General features: G+C 43.2%; 1 long non-coding RNA gene across 1 annotated transcript in view; it reads left to right on the top strand.

Annotated features, from left to right (window-relative positions):
- Positions 1 to 15,553, top strand: part of LOC133932406 (uncharacterized) — a 33,770-nt gene extending 18,217 nt beyond the window's left edge. Inside the window, exon 3 of the long non-coding RNA XR_009911948.1 lies at positions 15,126 to 15,553. This is a non-coding gene — a long non-coding RNA (uncharacterized LOC133932406). The remainder of the gene's footprint in view (positions 1 to 15,125) is intronic.
- The last annotated feature ends 1,153 nt before the right edge of the window (positions 15,554 to 16,706 follow it).

The following is a 16,706-nucleotide window of genomic DNA, read 5'->3' on the forward strand; positions in this document are numbered from 1 at the left end:
TCTCTCTCTGGCGCTCGCTCACACACACACACACACACACACACCCACACACTGAATTCCTCCAAAGAGGAAACATTAGCTAATAATGTGCTACTAGCGATTATTTCCCCTGGTACCTGATGCTGGTCTCGTGCTTTCATCTGCTTTTGTGTTCTCGTGATCAAGATGTCAACCAATAATAGCACTCTATCATCTCTGCTGGACACACACTTTAGATAATAATATAATTGTTCTAGTAATTCACACATTTGCCTTCTTTATTTTAATGGCTACTAAATAGATCTCACATTGACATTATTTAGTCGACAACTTAGTCAAGAATCAACTTTCAGTCCCAACGGCTAAGATGCTACAGAGAAGATGCAGAAGAGCAAACACGTAGTCCTGGTTGTGAATCAAAATTCAACCAGTATTTTAATAATTATGTTTGTTTGACAAGATATCATGCTCGCTAAGACAAGATCAACTCACTCTATTTTCTATGACAGATGTGTTTATCCCCTCCAAAAACTGCTCAAGGGGATAAAGTGTATAAACTAGACAACACACCCTTCATCTGCTGAACTGCCTTCACCAGTGTCAGTCGGATGAGGTCAGTCAATGTTTTTCATCTCTCCTGATGGATCCCAACCCAAAGTTTGACAATGACCAAATAATAGGCCTAAACAATTCATCCCTGCCTGATAGATTCTCCAAAAAATGTGATTGTCTTTCCTCTGGCACAAATCAGCTGAGACAGTAATGAGCTACAAGGGTGCACACTACATCACGAGCAGCTGTCCAGCCCGATGCTCTCTAATCCAGCAGCAGTAAATCACATGTGAAGCGTAATGGTTTTAAACTCTCACCACTGTGTCAATTTCAAGGCTCTACTTTATGCAGTAGTGTTGCATTACAGGATATTTGAATTGCCATATTTTAGAAGAATTAAATTGTAGCCTCGATTCGTGATATAAAGCAACAAAATGCCAGTTATAGGTCTGATTTCCAAAAGAGAACTTGACGTTTTACTTCACAACCCAGAGAGTTCTGCATAAGACAAATGATAATTAATTTGACAGGCAGCACAACAGAAGTCTACACTTGGTGTGGTGTGGAGTGAGATACCAGGATGTTTGATGGTATTTAAGTGTGGCAGCTTATTAGCATGCTAATAATTACCTCTGCCAAGGGGGTTATCTTATTGTTATGTTTGTCTGTCTGTTAGTTAGCAGCACTACATTTTGGTGCAGATCTGAATAAACGGGTGGATTCAGGAGTTTTGTTTCACTCTCCCACATAATTCATTCAATCTATGATGGTGGGGGGGGGGGGGGTGCACGTGCACACACATGAACGTTGTTTGCACGCACCACAGATTGACATGTTTGTGTATTTGCGCGTGTATGCGCACAACTGCAGCTGATACTATGAAGTCTGCATGCACACCGCTATATAATGCAGCAACAGAGCAAAACACCAAGTTGGAGATGTTAGATATGAGAATTGTAAAAACAATTGTTTTTATGATGAAATATTAGAATATGGCGGGCCGCCACAGTCTAGATAATTAATGGGGAGCACTGTGTGGTCATGGTGAGATAGGGCATTAGCCCTGGTGGAGGTATGTGCACTCAGAGAACCCCTCCAGTTAATAATGGCATGAGTTGACACATAAGTGCTGCAGCTGTTGTTGTATTGTTGTGTAAGACCAATGACCTTTGTGTGTTTATCTGTTAAAATATGTATGTGAAAGATTAAGGGAAAAGAGTTTTAGAAGAATTACTTTACTTTGTGTATTTAAATAAAGTTCTCTCATCTTAATGGGATTTCCAGAGCAAGAAAAAAAACACTTATAACACTATAATGTTGCTTTTAAGGCACGTGTTCAGCATCTTGTCTATGAAATGTGAATTTCCGTCCACGGGTCAAAGGTTTTCTGAAGTGTCAGCTCGGAGGCCAGCGGCGGCCACTGTGTGAGTGAGTGAGGGTTTTGCTGGGGTGGTCTCAGCCCTGAGACAACAGCTCCATACCCACCACATTGTCTGCAGCTTTGTGAGGAGGCCTCGCTGAATTAGCCCCCGCCACCTCCCGCAGCCCCCTCCGCTCCGCGAAACCCCCATGAATTGATCTCCATTGTCACACCACATAATGTAACAATCTCATTATTACCTGACGGCAGAAGTCTCACTCGCGACCGAGATCTCGGCGAGGCGGCGTTTGCGCGGGGAGGGGGAGGTGGGGAGTCTGGGGGTGTGAAGATGCAGCGGTGGCCGTTGTCACCTCTGAAGACTGTTCTATCAAACTGCAATTAGAACTAATTGGATTCCTGGTCACCCCTCAAATTAGCTTGGCTAATAAGGTTTCCTGCTGTCAGACAACTGTGTGCAAAATAATGAATAAATACTGCATTTCATGTGCGAGGCTCTGTTTCACATTCAGAAAATAACTATCAGGAAGGAAGGAAGGAAGGAAGGAAGGAAGGAAGGAAGGAAGGAAGGAAAAAGTATATAGTATTGCCTTCCTGAGATTGAACATTTAACAGAACGGCAGTTTAAAGAGAAACACAATGCTCAGGCATTGACATTCCCATTAATTTGTAACCAGCTGAGCTAAGCATTCAGTGGTGTGTTCTCTCAAATCGGTTTTGCATATAAAATTAGAATGCAACATGAAAGCAGGAAATTTAAAAATGTATCAGACATCCAAATGGACATGTTGCTCGAATCAACTAATGTGTGCGTTATGCTGCAACTGTTACATTACAGCGTTTATCAGGAAGCAGATTCAGTTGTTGTTTTCAGGGATGTCAGCTCTGTGTGTGTGGGTGTGTGTGTGTTTGTGAAGCCCCAGCGGCCAGTGAACCACAAGATATTCCAGTGACCTCCAAAGTCACACCATCCCCCCCCTGGTTTGGATGTTTGTTTTTTGCACACATTTGTGTTCTGACGTGGTGGAGTAAAATGCCTCGAGCAGACACAATGAGATACCTCAGGATGCTGTCACAGCAGGGGAGCCCGGGCATATGGGATTCAGCTGGTGGGAGAGAGAGATGGAAAAGCTTCACAATAAATGGGAGTCAAATTTGAATATGCATTATAATTTTTCAGGGTGAAAACCATGTGAAACTGTCCTCTGGAAATTCAATGCAGAGGTAATTCAGAGAAAGAGAGAAGTGGTCATGCATTTAGCAGCCATTGTATGTGGACGTGTGGGGCTTAATGCATGAGCTGCGTGAGGCCTCGGAGCTGGCGAGGACGCACCATGTAGCACAGGCTTTTCAATCAAATCAAATCTCCACGCAGCGCGGCAGGATACTTTGGCCCTCACCACGGGGGGGAGAATGTCTTATCCCAATAATTACATTGGGATGTAGAGATTGCACGGCCACAGGGCTCAAAATATTCCCATTGCTAAAACTTCTCAGCGCCGCGGCAGCAGCCGCAATGAGCCCGAGAAGTCGGACCGCGTCTGATCCTCGTAAAAATGGGGAGACAATCGAGCGACGGGGAATGAAGTGCTGAAATCCTCTTCAAGCTGTCTTCGCTGGAGAAGGTGTGAGGCTGGATGAACATGTGGACATACTGTATACCAATCCGTGAGAAGACACTGCTGATGGAATCAACTAGTGAAATCACTTGGAACTACTGGGAATAGGATTTTTGGCTTCTTTAAATATAAATAAAGTTATAATTGGGAGGCAAAAACAGCTCTGTTTGTGAAAATTTGGCCATTTTAATGTATTAACTACATTTTGCCAGGTGTGTATTTAGGCTACTTCCACACATGCCCCAGAGTTTCTGAGCCCTTAAAATTGAGACTTTTGGAAACACTGCTCACTCGTTTCTAGTTTGAAACAGACAGACTTTAGGACTTTAAGACACAGACACCAAGGTTGGTTTCCTGATTGGGTTTCATCAGTCACCACGAATCATTCCCCGACTCATCAGGGTCCCATCACATCATCGGAATTTTATAAACGTGAGTAAGACCGCTTTAAAGAGGAAGGGGAGCGTAGGGTTCGACATCACAAACCTGTCAAAAGCCTGGACGTTCATTCACCGCGCTGTCTTGCCAGATTAGCGTGTTCACCCGGGTATCTAGTTTCCATCACTGCCCATCGGAGTCGGAGCCAATAAAAACCTGTGCTGCTGCTGAGGTGAGTCGAGTGAATGCATATTGAGTCAATTCCCAGGGCAGACAAAAGACAGATGTCAGTGGGTGTTAGTGGGTTTTTTGACCAGTGGAAAAGGGGATTTACAGTTTACATAAATTTAAAATGGCATTTTCAAATAAAAAAAACTGCGGGTGAATATATTTAGCTCAATATTATAAATAATCTGTCTAAACTACACACCTCAGCACATGCATGCTCACATTGTGCATTAGCAGTTGGTTAGATGTAGAAAATATGACAAAGAGGATCAGCATTGGTGAAAAGTAAGACGAGAGATTATTTCTTCTTGGGGCCAACACCGAGGTAAAACCTAAAAGCTCCTGAACAGTGTGGACGCAAGACTGAATGGTTTAAAACTGAAAACCTGTTGGTGTGGATGTAGCCTGAAGCCTGTTCATACTCGCCTGCAGCATTAGCAGGACAATGGGTCACGTCTGCAGCGTCAAATGAAGCACTTTGTTAACTCTCCTGCTAATCATTTGTTTGCACTGGCAGTCAAACAAACACCATGCTGTTAAACAGTTATGGTGTGATTCTTTCACTGTTAAGGCCGTTAGTGAAATTAACTTATCCTGATATCTTTTTTTTTTTTTTAAACCAACTGGTGGATACATTTTAAGAATGCGTGTTTGGAAAGTTGGCTCCCAAAAAGGAAGTGTTTGACCTTTTGGGAAATGCACTTTTCCACTTAAATGCTAAAGAGGTTAAAATAGAATATCGCTGTCAACACACGAAAAAAGAGGGTACAACCATTAGCCTATTAGCTTTGCTTCGTGTAGTGACTGGAAAAAGGGTAAAACCCTTCATCTGTCTCCGTCAAAATGTTTCAAAATACATCCATATGTCCATCCTTGTATTTTCATTAGAATCCAACAGAGGTTTCCCCCACTGTTATGTTCCACTCTCTAGAAGTTCAAATCTGGCTTAATTAATACTCAACATGCTCTGGTTTGTTTTACGCTTCCAATGAAAGTAATGATAAGAAAGCTATATTCTCTTTACTTTAAAATGAAACCCTGTAAAGGAATAATAACACACTGCCATTTAAACTGGGACTTTACTGTGGGCTCTATGCTCTGCTGAATGGGTCGAGGCGTTGCTGCGATAAAACAATGTTGAGAATTCCCGCCTTGCTATTTAATCAAATGATTAATGCAGGTATCGGTGTTATCGAAGTTTATCTGTGGTTTGGTCCAACCCAGCAGTAGTTTGCTAAAAAGGCTAAAGGTATTTCAAGATAGAGCTGTACACAAAAGTCTTCCCCACCACTATATCATAAAAACATTGTAACGATGAGTTGGTTAAATGAGAAACCCAGGGTGCGTCATTCTTTAGTGTGAAACATGATAATAACAGAAACTCCACAAACAATTAGAAATGTATAATTTCTTTCAGACAGACATCATTATTTTTCTTGGCAGACATTGGAAGGTCATTGCCTGTTGCCTAGTTTAACACAGAGGGAAGTTAGATACAGAGCAATGGCAGCCGGGAATTCACAAAACACAACACGTTTAAAAAAGATTGAGACTTTAATCGTTCACACAAGAAAACGTGTAGAAACTGCATTGCACTACTTTCTTATTCATATCATTTGCTTGTTTATTATCTTGAAGATATCAGCTATCATACCAGTTATTATTTGTGTCTTAATGGTTTAAGTTTGTCTTTTTTGTGGTTTGTGTTTGTTTAAATTGATGTGCATTAATATGCCTTTGCTATTGAAGTACTGGATGTATAACTAGTGAGGACCCCAGGAAGAATAGCCTCTTTTGCAATATAGTGACTAACGGGGATCTGAAAAAAATACATAGACAAAATCACTGGTGGGCATTTACAATGGTTTGTTACATGTTGCACTCTGCTGCCATGTTCTATATTTTCATCAAACTAATTCTTAAAAAATACCAAAACCAACTTTTCAGTCTCACCCAGCCAAAGTCAATTTGATCCAAATATGAATCTCTCATTTCCAATCAAGATGAATAACTTCTACAGCCAAGGACTTAAGTGATTGTTTATTACTGCAACAAGTGCATTATTTTTACTCATGGATTAGTTTTACTTACAAGTTATGTCAGCTCGGGTAAATGGGATTGACTCAAAACAACCTGCACTGCAGCTAATGGTAGCCAAGGCAAACATCACCGATTACAACATAGCACACATGTTTTGGTTGTTTTTGCACAACAATGGAGCTCTGTGCATTAATGGATTAGATCAGGGTTTAGTACGAGAACCTGAGTGCTGGTTTGGGTCTATGTGGAATTTGTTGACGGTAACACAGATGCAGAGTAGTATATCTTTAAAAACTTGTTCTTTTGGCTGTGGTCCCATGATGTCACAGTGTAAACGCAGTGTCTGTGCGCCCCACAGGCCAGTGTTCGACTGTGATGAGGCTGCCTAATGAGGCGTGGAGGCCAGGTTGTAGGTTATGGGAACCTGGGCCGTGGTCAGGCCCTGGAACTGTGGACAAACAGGAGGACGCACACAGCAGATGAGATCTGATACTGGCCCCATTCACCCTGTGAAAGGCGAGGAGAGAAGACAACACCGCGTTGCATCCTCTTTCCTTTAAAGTTCAAATTTCTCTTACCTCCAAATGTGAACCCAGACTACCTGAACTACTCTGGAATGAGCTGACCCGAACCATCACTTCCTACTGTCTATCTTTGGCTTTCCTGAGAGGGAGGCCTGCCGTTTCCCTTCCTGTCATGCCTCACTTTCCCGTATAAACACCCAGGAGGAGGGAGAGAAAATATTACATCTTAAAAGGGTGTTAATATCTCCATTCACTCAAGCAAGAAACCACATCTTCTGTCAGTTTAAACTCCTGGGCTGCAGCTCTGGATGCCTGCCTCGGTGTCAGATTAGGCGCTGAGTTGTGCATGAATATACAGCTGGTTACCCTCACTTCATAACGTTAGTCGCCGCTCGGCTCCGAGCCAGTACAGTAGGGGTAAATAGAGCAAATACAGACAGGTCTTGCAGATGCTAATGTACTTAGCGTTGGGAGTAAACAAAATGAGATTACTGGGGAGGGAAGGCAAACTCGGAATTTGATTTACTCAGGCTTAGCGTAAACAGCTTGTCAAACTCCTGCTCTGCTGCTATGAAAACGGCTGGAGAATGTGTATTTGACTAACAAGCGCGGTTACAGTTTTTCTGCTACTATTCAGAAAATTACAAAGGCAATTGTCACTGTAATTGGAAGCGACTGGGGAAAGGGAGTATGTCGGCGCATCCCCCGCAAAATATTGTTTACTTTTTTAGATATATGTTTATATCATTGCGTTTTGAGTGATGGGGGATAAAGACAAATAGACAGGGATCAATCTGTTGCATTATGATAATAGAATCTGAATAATGCTAAATGAAAACAACAAGTTGAGCTCAAAGTAGAGCAGGGAGCGATCACCTGAATGTTAGTTAGTGTGTCTGTGTGTGTCTCTGCACACATTAACATAATCCACAGTATAATCCAGAGGCGGCGGCACCGGCTCCTCCATAACGAAGCCGATAACGAGCGCAAGACACCACTCCTTATGGGAATGAAACTCAGTTAAATGAGATGGAACCAGGCTTAGTGCTGTTATTATATGATAAATAGGATTTTCTGCGTTGGAATTTTCTGGCATGTTAGAGTTCTTTTTCACAGTTTGGCTCCAGCAGTCACATTATTACATTATTTTTCTCTTCCTACAGTGTGGAGAAAGTTTTCAGTGTCTCCATCCCTATAAAAAAAAAGGCAGGCTAATTGCATGTCAATAATTCAATGCTTGATTTTAATGACCAGGAGGGTTCATTTATTCTCCGGCTAGGCCGACTGACAATGTGATTAATAGGGATGAAAGATAAAGCTCGCACAGAGGGAGGAGAGGGAGAAAAGCACGAGATAGATAATGTTAGGATGTTCTATTCTCTTCCTTCCCACATGGCAGAAAGGTCTCGTAGACTCCTGAGTCGACAATTTTGAGGAGCGCGGCGGGGCTGCCAGAGCAACCGTCGAACAGGGGGAGGTGGAAGAGGGACGGCGAGGGAGGAAGTGTCTGTGGTGCACTTGACGTCCACTGGAGCAGCCAATCAAGATTTTTGCAAAAAAAAAACAAACTGCATTTGAGCACTTTATGTGGATCTAACACTTGATCTCAACACACCCATTAAAAGTCCAATGGGTCCAACAAGATGCAACGGTAACATTTTCTGGGGAATCTAACGATGATCTTGAATATCCATGAGCAGGGTGCTATTGTTTGTGTGACAAGCTAAAGGTATTACCGCCACATTATGACGAACTGAGCAGTGAAAGGTTTAGAAGTGGAAGAACCCCCCTAAGGTTTCTCCCCCACCCCCATTGGACGAAGATGAAGGCATCGCGGACCACTCCTTACAATGGAGGCACTTCCTCCAGGCCTAATGGCCTCTGAGCTGCAGCTTTTGTCCCCTGATTAGCCAGCCCATTCAGGGCTCAGTCCCCTAATTGCGTAGCCTGTTTAGCTACTCGGCATTACAGTAAGAATTAATGAGACACAATTACTGCACCCAGGAAATCTGCCGTCCCAGCGACCACTCCGATATCCAGAAGAACCTCGATGAATAAAACCTCCTTGAGTCTAGAATTCAACCTCCTGTCAAAAAAAAAGTGGAGCACGAGGTTTCCCCCCCTCGCAGGAGAGAAAAAAAATACATGTATTTATTCAAAGCTATCTCATAATTAGGCCCTAGAGTGAATGAGTGAGTGAGCGAGAGCAGGGGAGGAGACGGGAGAACGAGAGAGAGAGAGAGGGGGGGGAAGAGAGAAAGCAGCATTCAATAGCCAAAAAGGCCCATAGATACAAAAGGCAGAAGAATGACAGGCACAAGCATGAAACCTGCTCGGAGAAATGAGGAGGAGGGGGGGGGGGTGGGCAGGAGAGATGGGTGAGGGGCGAGAGGGAGACGCTGATCCAGACCTAGAGTTTATCTGCAGACAACATCTCAGTGGCCTTTAGAGAACCCTTGAGACAGGAGAGCAGGTTCTAGAGTCTTGTTCATGTGGGAAACAAAACGTTAACGGAGCCAACGCAAGCTCTGCAAACCAGGAAGATAACCTGTTTGGGTCCATGCTCTGTATTTTACAGTTCTGACAATCATGAAGGAGTCACAGTCTTTTTCTTTGAGTTCAGCTGAATGGGTTGGAGGCGGAATGACGCACAATGTCAGCAAATGGCCTGGAAGAAAAAATGTGTTGCAGTGGGTAGTTTATTATCCACCTGCAAACACTTTGCACAAGCTGCCAGTCCATTACACTGTTAATGCAAACCAACACACGCACCCACGCTCTCTATAATCCCCTATAGTAAGCACCCAGTTAGCTTAGCATAACATATCATAAATCCTAGGAAGCCGGTTTACTGTTGTTTTATATAGTCAGCAGGCTTTCCAGGATTTATGCTATGCTAAGCTAACTGTCGCTCCGGGAAAAGCTGCTGACCTCAAGCTACTGCAAAGCAAAGCAACAGTAAGCAGGAAGTAAGGTTAGCCTAGCTTAGCATAAAGCCCGGAAAGCTTCCTTATTATCTGAAATCTACAAAAGAGTGTAAAAAGTGACGATGAGGCTACCAAAGAAATACTCTAGTACAAAGTTTGACAGTTTTTGTGTAGTACACACACTTTAGACATTTATGTATAGGCTACTGATTTTATTAGCTTTGACGCTGCCAAGTAAACTGAATCACGTTATTCAGTCTTTATGTAAGGCCATATCCATGACTACGCCTATTGTGATGTGACACATAACAATGTTTAAATCCTAAAATGCAGAGCTGTTGCTTTTACCTCTTTTACCGATTTTTATTCTAGCTTTTCCTACAAAATATTGGAACAAAATATTGGCTAAACAAATTTGTGTCCAGAGCAGATGGTTCATGATGTTTAATCTCCAGGCGGATGATGATGGAGAAACAGTGATCACCTGTACAATCTTTAACAAAATGTTGGTAATACCTTTTTGAAAACGTATATCATTCATTTGTACTTCACATTTGACCCACCCTAATCACAAAGAGGAATGGACCAACTGGGTCTGGAATTAAAAGCAATCGAAGGGGTATTCGTGAAACCTGAATTTTCATGACTTTAGGGGCGAGGAGGAAAGCTGAAAATCCAGTTTAAAGAAAACACAATAAAGGAAGAACATGTTAACCAAAGCACTCAGAACTGCTAAATTTGTGACAGTGCTGCTCATGGTGCTGCCCCTATGAGTCATCAGCTCTGTTCTTATGAGCACATTTCTTTTATCCTCTGTATGTGCTGTTGCTATCCAAAGAGCGGACCAGTTCGGTAGATGAGATAAGGCTGAAAGGTTGAAATTCACCAGCCGCAATTACTGCGGACGTCTCGGTCACTCATCAACATTCCGTCTGCAGCACTTTGCTGAAGAGCTACTAATCAAACACAAAGCATATTGATTCTTTGCACTTTGAGTCTTGTGGCCCACAACTGCAGTTTGCGGCGGGCAGAGTGTGGGGAGGGATTTTCAAGTTCTCTTATGTGGTTTGTAAATTCTGAATTTGCCCAAGATTAGCGTCCATTAAGAGGATTACTACTTTTGTATGTATTTTCAACACTGGCGTAGTCATTTCAGGAATGTTCAGTGGGGCTTTCAGAGCATTGTGTTTACTCACCTGTTACTCAAGTCTGTTTTTCTTTGCCGTTCACTGATTGAAACAACCCACACCTTAACCACCCTGAGCGCTCGCTGCGGCACAGTCTGGTGACACCGCCTGTGCAAATGCATGTGCATTAGCTTCAGTGGGAGCCCGTCTGTCTCGGGCCAGCTCAGAGCAGTTTACCTGAATGGCCTTTGTCTGCCGGTGACCCCCCCCCCCCCCCCCCCCCCTTAGAGAAGGTCGCAGCCTGGAGCCATTCCACCCTGGCGCTGGCCCTCCTCAGGTTTCTCTCCCCTGTCAGAAAAATGGAAAAAAAGAACCGAGGGAGCAGAGGGAAGAGCAACGTAGATGTAAAAAGGGAGGTCAGAGGCTCAGGTGAGCTTAGCGTGTAGCCTGTCAATCAGACATCATACAGCATAGCTCAGGGGAGGCTCACTTCAGTGCCCCTGCTCCTCAACCCTTGGTGCTCCTTTCACCTTTGCATGTCTTTCACAGCACATTGAAACCTACTTAAATTCACTCAATGTTATAGTCTCTCACATTTGCCTCATGCAACTGATATATTTTGACGGGGGGGGGGGTCTATTTCAGGTGTTATTTGGTATCCATGTTGACTAGGAGGCCTGCAACTAACCAATTTTTAAGGATTGTACAAGCATTTTACATGTAGTAGCATGTCAATATCTGACTATGCCATATTATCATGCAGTCATAGCATTAGACATCAAATACAACACTTTGCAGTCAATTACCATCTTGGTATATATAGTACAATTAATTCTTTCCCTCGTAGCAACATAATGGGACATTTTCTACCAAGATTATGCGTAGATTAACTAAATTTAACTAAACAATTTCCGGCTGTTGTAGTTAACTAGCAGGTCTCACAAACCAAGCTGTAAGGCAACTCCCTAACAAGTGTAAAAGCTCAATGAGAATGCGGTCACAACCCTCATGTTTATCCTGCCTAATTGCACAATTAGCTTAGCAGCCCACTAAACACACTTGCATTGTTGGGAGATGCCAATCTGAATGGTGGCTGATAGAGACGTCCTGAGTCTACACGAGGGGAGATAACATCATCAGCTGGAGAGTCAAGGCATTATTAGGCTGTTCCTTACCTGCCTGATGCAATCAGTGGGAATGAAAACGAAGTGTCCTCTAAAGAGCTCAGTCCAGCCCTCTAACCTCATTTCAGCAACACCGTGATTTCAATTGATCCAATTATCCTCGGCTGGAGTGGAGACCCTCACGATGCTGGAGGTGGAGGGAGTGTCAGGTGGGAGCTTTTATCTCTCAGTGTTGATGCACATTGCACAGTTGGATCCGGAATGAGTTGATGGAACGAGTCAACACCACATTGATCGAAGGTGCATTGCCTCTGAGGAAGGGTAATCAAAATGACATTGGTCCAATTTGCAGAAATGGACAAACAGGGCAAATGTTTCCACATGTGGTGTTATACAGAGCAGTCTGCTGCTGAAGGGCTGTTCTCCTCATCTAGTGCCAGACCTCAGAATCACTCTGCACATCCCTTATCTGTTCAATCATTCTAGCTGTTTTCAGAAATTAACTAAGTATGGAAATTTTCAAGGCTTGTTATGCTCGTAAAATACCGGCCATATCCTAACATGCGATGGATGCAAACCTGAAGCCACAACAAAAAGAATAAAATATCTTGGGATGAAAAAGAGTTGCCACAGAAAACACACACATGTCAAATTAGAAAGGGTTAGGGTTAGTGTAATGGTTAGGGTTAGGGTTAGTTTCAAGAGCTCTTGGGGATAAGGGAACACAAAAACACACGATTTCCGTATTAGAATTTATACATCATGTCCTGCCTGCCGCCTGCTCTACCCAGGCTCCAGATATTTTCATGTTTTTGTGACCGCATCTGACCAGTTCATATCTGAAAATGCCTTCAGATTATCAGGCTAGCCTTTACCTTCGTCTCCCTTAAAACAACAGAGAATAGTAGCTACTTACAGTATATCCTCTGTGGAAAGATTTATGTTTCTACCTATGTTTTGATGCTGTACAGAAAGTTACATGTGAATCTCTGCCAGGGAGGATCAACCACAAGAGCCCAGTGGGTCTATTCTTCAGATGAGGCCCTATACAGAAAATATGCATATCATGCAGAAATAACATAGGAACAGTGAAAACATTCAGGCGTCAATATGATGAATGTGTGCGAATCGGTGGTCAAATTATCCCTCCATATACTTGGTACATTTCTTCTCATGACAAATGAGAAGAATCTTTGAGCCCTTCATTGTTTTCTTGCCTCGAACATCCTGTTTTCACCCTGATTCTACAGTGTAAGCCGATGCCTGGCCTACGTGTCCGTGTCAGTGTATAAGCTTCAAATTTAGGTAACAACAATTTTAATTAAGTCCTATGAATTATTTAGCTGGCAACAATATTGTTGTCAGTGCTTATGAGAAGGTTCCTGTCCTTGGGGAGACGAGGTAGCAGGAAGCATGTAACAGATTAGGTCATCAGTGTCCCACTACCTGGCCTCTGGGAGTCTTGGTCTTCCCTCGTATACGCACGTCTATGTAAAGCCAGTGATTAGCCCAGCTACATGAATACTATACAAAACGCCTCTGTTTACATAAATTAATCGAACTGTTAATGAGCAGTGTAGGATGCCCAGGGTAGCTTAAGAGGGGGCGTCGCTCCGCATGTGATCTGAACAGCGAGAGCGTTGGAGGGTTTGATCGTAGCCCGCCAAGCACGAGGGCGCCAACACCACAAGGTCGTTTTGCGTTTTACGCATCTGCTGCCTCGCCGCGTCTCGGTCTCTCGCCCCCTGGGTCTGGTTTCCCACTTCCCCACCTTGTCGTTTTCTGCATCTCGCTCTCCCTCCTTCCTTCTGTCTGGCGGTCATCCTTGCCCTCGCCATCTGTTTCACAGTATGCCACACACAGCGGCGGAGGGAAGCAGGGAGGAACGGGGCATTAAAGAGGAAAAGTGGAAATACTTTGACACACAATCCACAGAAGTAGAGTCTCTGGAGTCTTGTATCGGGGTTGTTTTCAGAGAGATATCTGGTAAAAAATTACTTCATAAAGACGTCTAAGCGTGATGATCTATGACTACTAAAGGACTAACGATGGACAAACAAGATGAGAAGATTGATACCACTCTCCCTCTCGATTAAGATGAAGCATATTGCCTTGAATGTTGAAACCCTCAAACTATTAAACCCCCAGACTAATGTATTTCCTGAATTTGGTGATGCTGGTTGTCCAGACATTCAGCTGTGAAAACCACTCTTCAGAGGAAAAACAAGACTGACTTTCCTCTACCAACCAGCATTACTCACATTTCCATGAAAGCAGCATCACTTGATTCTGAGGTTTTCAAGTGAAAGACCTGTATCTTTGAATCTGGGGCCATAACTTGGATCATTCTGACTAAAGCTCAGGGTAATTTGGACACTCACCCCGTCATAGGATCTAAAATTGTGTCTCTGACTGTCAAAAGTAAACAGAGATTATACCCCCTGGATATCTGTTAGCTCTAACTGTATGGGAATCCGTGGGCAGGGCAACCCGCTGACTAGACAAGGTGTGAACATGCTGGTTTGTTATCATGTATTAAATTGTGTAGCGCTGCAAACTTGGCATGTGGGTGTGTCATTAGGTGCAAATACGAAGAATTTACAGACTCCTGTATGGAGAGTTGTTTTAATTTTTTATTTAACATCTCAATTTTATATCCAACGTGCTTTTTCCACAGTGCAATGGAAACTTTAACACCCTGTCATTATTTCATAAATATAACTGATTCATATTTCTTTCATCCACGGTGGCTCAAACCTGGAACAGGACTCCTGCAGGATGTATGGAGGTTTGGGTCCAGTGCATTAGGCTGCATGCTGTCATTTAGTCTAAACTACATTATAGATGAATTGCATAACAACCCCTATGTTTGATTCACAGCATCAGCTTGTAAATCACTGACAGGGACTGAATTACACGGAAGCTTTACACACGCATGAGAACAATATCTCCCAACACAGAAACCTGCAGATTATTCAGAGTTCAGGACAGATTCACACACTAATGTTTTCATTACTGTATTTTTAAGACATAATCTAAGAGTTCAATAGACTTCCCGATTGACGCTGCAAGATCTCAACACAGGATTTCTAGCTTATAGCAGTTGACGTGAAGAGACATTAATACCTTGAGAAGAGGTTGAGCAGGTTGAGGTGGAACAGGATGTATTCAAAGACTGCATGAATAGTAATGAGACGAGCTAATTAGTAGGACTCGCTTTCTCTTCCCTCCCTGTTGAAATGAATACAGAAACCTCGTGACCCCCGTGACCCCTCGGCAGTCTGGCCAAGATCAGCCCTGAGGCAAGCAAACCAGCCCCTCCTCAGTGTCCCACCGCTGTGCACCACGAGAACGACATGCAGCCGAGCACGGAAGGGAGACGACCATGTCCAAGAGCCAGAGACAAGTGTTCCAGCCACATGTGCTGGAGCCAGATGGCAGGGCTACCTGTTTAATGTGTTGTACATGTGTTGTTGTTCCAGGGGCGCAGCTCCCGTCACCGGTTACAGGCAGGGGTTACAAAATAAATCAGCTCCCGCAATTACATGTGTGTGTTTGTGTGTGTGTAAAACATATTTTACACTTTGTAAACCTAAGTTGGTAAATATCTGATGTGGAAGGATATATGAGAAACAATCAAATATAAATTAGGTTTTAAAAATGAAATTAAAGGGTCTAGTTAAACATGGTATAATGTTGGGATGGCTCTGATCTTTCTTGGGATGACAGAACTGTATATATACAGTTACATTCTCACATGACCTCAGTTGAATATACTTCATCAGCTGTGAACAACACGTATTTCTGAAGACGATTCAGCGCCGACATTTGTGTGGAAAAGATCATTTTCTTTCGATCAAAATGCTGTCGGATCCAAGATCAGCCGACTGTACGCCAGAAGACAAACGAAGTAAGAATACCTCAGACAAATGCAAGTGAACAGTGTGTTGGTAATTTAGTAAGTGAGTAAATCCACTCAAGGACCGTACTGCACAGGTTTGTATATTGAATTGTAGCGGATAAGTTTGAAGTAGCATAAAGGACATCACGAAAAGAGATGTAAGTCCTTTAGTGCCACTTCAAGGTTTTTGTTCAATTTTTTTCTCATTGAATAAATGAACTGCAGATTCAGTGCCGTCTGTAATCTACATTCCCTCTCACAGATCAACCTGCTGGAAGTCCTGAGCATTCTGGACCCAGTCTAAACCAACATGGTGCACTTCTATGAAAGGTTCCAGCTGAGAGGACACACCCGTTTAATGTTTGAAAAGCTGGACAGGAATCTGGACCAGCTCCTCAGAGAGACAGGGAGAACATGCCACTGTCTGTCAGAGAGATACGACCAATAGCGCACCCAGTAAACACTATGGCCTTACACAAAGAGTCTATGATATACTAGTATTGGTGACATACTCAGGATTTAGAAATTCAAAAGCGTTAAAATCATGTTCCTTGTTGATCTGTACGCATCTGCACGCTGGTCAACAGTACGTTTATTTTACAATTCTTCCTCTGTCCCTGCAGCTGCTGACGGCCCCTAGAAGCCCTGAGGGGACTCAGGGTCATCCACAACAACTTGAAGTCAGACAATGTCATGCTGGTTAACCACCACAACCAGCCATTCCGCATTAAACTCATAGACTTCGGCTTGTCTCAGAACATCTGAAGTGAGACGCAGGATGGTTATGCACTCTCTGGGTTACAGGTCAGTTCAATTTGCAAAGCTCATCTTTGGAAATGTGTTTCGGCTTTAAATTATTGTTGAGTCCGTTTTCAATAAACATGTTGACATCTGACATTGTACTCAAGAGCTCTTTTTGGTCTTGTCCG

Source organism: Platichthys flesus, chromosome 21 (genome assembly GCF_949316205.1).
Source record: "Platichthys flesus chromosome 21, fPlaFle2.1, whole genome shotgun sequence".
NCBI classification, from domain to species: domain Eukaryota; kingdom Metazoa; phylum Chordata; class Actinopteri; order Pleuronectiformes; family Pleuronectidae; genus Platichthys; species Platichthys flesus.